Source organism: Lolium perenne, chromosome 1 (assembly GCF_019359855.2).
Source record: "Lolium perenne isolate Kyuss_39 chromosome 1, Kyuss_2.0, whole genome shotgun sequence".
In the NCBI taxonomy this organism is placed as follows: domain Eukaryota; kingdom Viridiplantae; phylum Streptophyta; class Magnoliopsida; order Poales; family Poaceae; genus Lolium; species Lolium perenne.
Genome location: NC_067244.2, coordinates 245,462,654 through 245,469,153, shown reverse-complemented (window position 1 = coordinate 245,469,153; position 6,500 = coordinate 245,462,654). Strand labels below are relative to the sequence as shown.

At 40.4% G+C, this 6,500-nt stretch overlaps 2 non-coding genes across 2 annotated transcripts; both read right to left on the bottom strand.

Annotated features, from left to right (window-relative positions):
- Positions 1-4,348: 4,348 nt before the first annotated feature.
- Positions 4,349-4,420, bottom strand: TRNAD-GUC (transfer RNA aspartic acid (anticodon GUC)). The gene has a single exon. It is a non-coding gene; the product is annotated as a tRNA-Asp (tRNA).
- Positions 4,421-6,013: 1,593 nt separating this feature from the next.
- TRNAD-GUC (transfer RNA aspartic acid (anticodon GUC)) lies at positions 6,014-6,085 on the bottom strand. The gene has a single exon. It is a non-coding gene; the product is annotated as a tRNA-Asp (tRNA).
- Positions 6,086-6,500: the final 415 nt, after the last annotated feature.

The window sequence follows — 6,500 nt, the reverse complement described above, 5'->3', positions numbered from 1 at the left end:
TCGTGTTTTCACTTTTCAGGAGAAAAATAGTCTTGCATGCAAATGATTCGATACTAGTATAAATGTTATCCTTTCGATTTGGGAGTGATGTTTTGGCACATGGGAGCATATGCTCCTTTTATTTTGAAATACATGTTAGACACATTTTAAAATGTCAAAAAAAATTGAAACAAAAATTTCGCACGTACATCTTCATGTGCTACGCGCTCACAAAGTCGTTTCATGAAAAATCGACATGTCATGTGGCGTGTGTAAAAAAGACAAAATTCGGTGCTGAAACAAAGACTTGCCACAAGATAAATTTTCTCTTTTTCGCTTAGACTACAAAAAATATCATTTTTTCGTGAAACTTGACGAATACACATATATTATGGAGATGTACATGTAAATTTTTTTATCAAAACTTTTTAACACTTGGAAATATGTTTTTATGGTATAGGGATCATACGCACCCGGGAGCCGAATTGAGTTTCTGTTTCGATTTCATTTTGAACAATTATAATATCAGTATTGACGTATATGTTTTTCAAGTTTCAAGAAAATATTCAAATATAATTGATGTATATGTTATTTGGACGTTGATTTATTTCCATGTGAAATGCAGCTCTATACCTACATAGCTATAAAAATACTAACTCCATTCCGAAATATAAGCCCTTTAAGAAAGCTAAACTAGCTTTCGAAAAAGGCTCATATATTATATTAAAATGGATGCAATAATTTTAGTATTATTTCTAAGAATTAAACGGTTCCAATACATACGAAATCTCCAGACGTTGAATATTATACTTGCATCATGTAGATTTTTAAAAATTCATTACTAGCACACGTGTACCGATATGCATGCATGCCATCTTCTACTAAAAGCATAATATGCCTTGTGTGGCACAAAAAGTGAGCCTAAAAAGTGAAAAAAATTGTTTGGTTCTATTTTCATTCCTTGGAAGCTCACTACCCTTGACGCTAGTTTCTGTTTCAGCTTTGACTGTCTAAGAACCAAAAAAATGGCTTAATAAAACAGAAATATTCTTTATATCAATGTCGAGGTCCTACCCATCGCATAGACGATTTTTCGGTGAGCTATTGATGACAAGAGCATCAGAGAGGAGTGCCCCCTCCGTACGCGAGCAAGTGGGTTGCAGAAGGGGTGGCCGACATAGTGAACTGTGTGCACACTAGGGGGACAAATTTTAGTCCCACCTTGGGAGTTCAAGTATTTATACTGACCTTTTTTATTTCGTCATAACTCATCAGTATTAAAAGATATATTGTATGTTATTCTTGGTACATCTTTCAGTTACTACCTTTAATGTAATACATATATCAACTATATCAAGATACATATTTTTCATATAGTTGCTTCACGATAGGTACAATTTGTTTTTGCAATTTTCTAGTTGTGAATTCAAACTATGTTACAATTTTTTGCTCAAAAAATATTTATTGATTTTTTAAATCTTTCTTGGTATGTTTGAGATAATATATAGTTACAATTGGGTCTCCAATTCTGTGTAACCACTACAACCACATTACTCAACAATTAATGTATGCCTCTCAATGTGGAAAATATTTTCTGCTCATACAACAGGTTTTCAAAAGATATCCCAAAGGGGTATTGGGTAAGGTAAGGCCATTTCTATTCAATAAACCGACTATTTAAGGACAGATATGGCATCTCCTAAGTAAATGTGATTATATGTATATATTTTCATACTGCCTTTAAATATCTATCAGCTTGGTAGAGTGTTTCGGAGTGTATGAATCTAGAAAACAATTTGGCACATGTAAGTTTGTGGGCTACGGTCTCCTAATTTAACATTTATTAAGTATCAGCAATTGTTTGCCTCTTGAATGCTCCTTTTGGCCTCCTTTTATTAGTGTTCCTTGTTTCTTGTTAAAGAACATAAACACTTGGAGTTTTTTTTATAAATTATAAAATTTTATTTGTTTCATTGATTACATATGTTAAGAAATAGTAAAATTTCAATATTACACGTCCATTAGAGAGATACCTACAACTTGGCCTCTGCCAACTCACTAAACCTCTAATTCTGAAATGAGATTGGGGCGTTCCTCCAATAAATGAGCGAGGACGAGGACACCATGGTGAGGGAGTCCTTTCACATCAGTCTCGTGGACGTCACCGGATCTGCGCCACCGTATACCATGGTTGGAACTAACGAATTCGACCCCGAACCCGAAAGAAGCGGGTGCTCCGGTCGCATCGACTTCAAGCTAAAGAGCGAGCTCGAGGTGTCGCCTTACCTTCACGAGGATCGCCTCACCATCGAGTGCGGCATCACCATTGAGTGCGTCATCACCGCCGTTGACAATGATGTGAAATCCTTCGCCAAGCTGCCGCCGTCCGACATCATAGTCTTCACAAAGCACACCGATGTGATTTTCGAGGTTGTTATCTGATGGAATTTAGTTACTGTTTTGAGCTTGCAGTTCTAATAAGTAGATGGAGATAAATCATATGTTAGAGTTAAGCTCCAGAAAACACATTTTTTTTCTTCGAAATGGGAGCATAGCCCCAGCCTCTGCATCCGAAGGATGCACACAAATTTTCTTTATTAGATTATTCACAAAGCCTTACAAGGGAGATACAAAGATCAACTCGAAGCCGGGTTTAGTTATTAATTAATGTTAATTTTCTCTGGCCTACTTTGACCTTTTGATGTTATTTGCCGCGGATCATAATCCTTACTCACAAGTCATAACCCCTTTTATTCAGCAATTTTGCAGCCTAAGAGCAATCTTTACCCTACACTTGTTTGCTTGTAGTGGTGCAATTGTACCCCTTCCATCATTTTGCAAGTTTACACCCTTGAGCTCATTGTAGCTGATTCTCTTAATTCTTGGAAGCTCGATGTGTCTGGTTTTTCAGGTAATTAGAGACTTCAAAGATGGAAAACGTAATTACATTTTCAACCGGGAGATGGCAGACCCTTTGACTATTGTATAACTCAATGCGGTCCATCTCTTCTCCAGTGTTTTGATTCATTCACAAAGCAAGCAAAGAAGGGTGAAAACTATAAGCATATTGATTTATTTTGCAGGGTGTTTTAGCTGCTGCCAACGCTGGGCCCTCGTAGAGCAATCAGTCGTACTATCTTGTTCGAGTTTGACCTGAAGATGAAGAGACCAGGTGACGGCCTCGATGTTTACCAGCAGCTGATCCAAGGAGAATCAGAGCACCCAACCGGCGGGCTCCCATGGTCGAGAGTTAACGAGCTGTCCATTTTTTTTACGGAACAAGCTGCTGTCCATTGTTGACAGCCACTCTTTCCCAATGATGCAAGTGAAGGTAGCCATGATCATGGATGACATTGAGGCCACCATTCAGCTCTGGCCACTCACACAGTCACACTACCTTCCCAGGGCATCAACCTGCGCTGCGTGGCGTGGACTGGCAGGATAGGTGATGATATCGTACTCTTCGAAGGCAGATATGGTGGCAGCAAACAATCGTTGCAGTTTGTCATCGCGACGGAGCTGCGCCGCAGCATGGAGATCCCACTTGGAAGGTGTCTATGCGGTCTGACGAAGAGATGGAGTATCGGGTTTGTGGCCAAGTTCCACGCAGTCCCCTTTCAAAAAAAAGTTCCATGCAGTGTTCTCTGAAGTGGTGGATCTCTCGCTCTTCGCAGGTTTCACTGAGTGTTGCCTGGTCCATGTCGAGCATCCACCGTACCTACGGTCCACGGTGTCCACCTGACCTGACTAGAGTGTTTAGTTAATCTAGTAGTTCAATATATGAAATGAAACTAGTCGTTGCCAAAAGAGCAAAATCTGTAGCGTTGCTCCCTCAACATGTCAGGTTAGCATAGGTTGCAATCAGGTCTAAAAATAGGCTGTTGTGGTGGATGATATATTTCTACATAATATGTGAAGCTTGACGGTCCACATAGTACTTCTTCATCACTTTATTTGTTTTGGTATGTCAGTTGAATATTTTGAGGGCAGTGATCCTTCCTGTTCTATACTGTTATTTTTTCAAGTGGTCATAGTGGAATATAGAGCTGCACATTTATATGATTTTGAACGCAAAACATGCTTAGACTACATGGATGAAAATGGTAAAATGCTGGTCGACTTTGTCGTCAGCTGGACCATGCATATGTGTGAATTGTGCTTGAATTGCCAGATATTCACCAATGCATCTGCATGAAATATGATTGATTTGCCAGATCGATGTACTCCCTCCGGTCCTTTTTAATTGACTCAAATTTAGTACAAAGTTCTACTAAATCCGAGTCAATTAAAAGAGACCGGAGGGAGTAACTACGAAAGAGAGCCAGCTAGTGTTTTGAAAAGAAAATAAAAAGGGTAAACAAAAATAGATCGCCGTTGCCGGGGATCGAACCCGGGTCACCCGCGTGACAGGCGGGAATACTTACCACTATACTACAACGACTTCGGTGCTCCACTATTTAACATATTTTATAAAATCTTATTTTCGAGGACAGCTCAAAGATTATTGTTGAACTCACGCCCGGATTTGAGCTGAAGCCCCTCTGTTTCCGGCAAAAATATTGGCAGAATCGAACCTTCTCTCCAACGCATCTCGGTTCTTCTGTTGTAGGCCCAACTCATCTTGGAAGGTCTAACTACCGTTAAAAAAAACTTGGAAGGTCTAACCAGTTCTTGAAATTACAAGATTACTCCCCATCGAGTAAATTCAGATACTCGCCGCTTCCTTCATAACCGGCTGACCAGTATCAGATGCTGGTAGAGATTAGAGAGGAGTTCCAGCTTTGGAAAAGAGCGAGGAGAGGAGGGAGTAGCCCGATAGCGCGAGAGTAGGCTTTAGGTGGAGGGGTGGGGTTCGCTGTGAGTGCCTCTCAGCCCTGTTGTATGCAACAGTTAGGCTGCCTCTGTAAATGTTTTTGCTACCCTTCTATAAAGATAAGACACACTTTGCGCGTGCTCTCGAAAAAAAAAATTGTATGCCATGTTTTTCGTCTTTCCTTGATCAAGGATCTCTAGTTCTCGACCACTCAAAACTCTGCCTCGCAAAATCTCAGTAAAACTGAGACATACTTTCCGCGCTCCGCTGCATTGCAGAAAGTGGACCAACACGGCTTCGTCAGCTGGAACAGAGCATCCTGTCAACAACAACGCCATGTTTTGTAATGGTGACCAAAATATGAGACAAGCACTTGCCTTTGAGGTGTTTCTTCCTGGCAGCGAAGTATTCTAGTTACAACTAATAAGCTAGTGACTACCACTTGCTGAAACAAATGGCTTGGTTCTGCAGGGCACCCTACATTGTATACACTCCATCTTGCCAGTGCAAGACGCTGACCTGGCTGCCTGCGTGTCTCATGGATTAATTCTTTACGTTCAATCGTTAATGGAGATGGTATTCCAACCTTGTACTGAACGACCATACACTTGGGTTGAGGACCGAGATACCTATATTGTCGAGTATGTCGATCAAATTACTGAAAACCATTACATCAATGGGGTTAAGGTGGAGACACTTCATCTTGTGTCTTTGGGCGACATCAACATCCTGCCTGGAGCCCAAGACTGGTGGCTCCAAATCCCCATCAAGTCTCAAAGAACTTGACTTGCTAATATATATGATTCTAGCATGAAGAAAGAATACAGCTTCACGTGTCCGACGAGTCAGCTGCAAGCTCAGTTCAGTCTTTCCGTTCTATACTCAACACCTGGGGGACCGACAAGATTGAAAAGTTCACAACTGCCTCTTATGATCTTGTCCGAGTTACCAACGAAGGATTCGGTCTCGGCAGCTCAATATCTCAGTATTAGACACTGCACGAGGCTGCAGATAGTCACGGAATAGGTCGATGCTCAGAATTTCTGTTTCTTTCACTGTGATAAGACGCTAGTTCCTCTGAGCTAAAGAATGTAGACGCTGCCAGGCTTCAACCCATCGTAAGAATGGACAGTTCAATCCTTCTGCTGTCAATTTGTCCGTGACCAGCGGCTTGCACAGATTTGATCAAGTTAAGCTAACAAAAAAAATCGCCCAAAAATTCGCCGTTGCCGGGGATCGAACCCGGGTCACCCGCGTGACAGGCGGGAATACTTACCACTATACTACAACGACTTTGATGTTATTTTTATTGATCATATGATACATACCTCTATTATGCTTTGGTGCAAGCTAAGTTAGACAAGGTACCAAAGGAATCGTTGTTGGAAATGTTCTCGATTTTAGGAAACAAAAATACTGGCAGACACCATAAAGCGCACAAAAATTATGTAATGCAATTTTAATTAAGATATGTAAAATTTTAGTAAATATTTTCAGCCAAACAATATGTTAAAAGAGTTCTATTGTATTTTAATTATTGTGCATGGACTTACTAGTTTTTTTCTTGATTACATTCAGGCCATGGGAAGCGATCTGCTGGCAATTCCTTAATGACATTCAAAACCTCTTTGTTCATTAAAGATCTTTTCCAGATTAGCCAACTCCTCGCTTCTATTGGGAAGCCCAAGTGATTCAAAATCCAAACTAA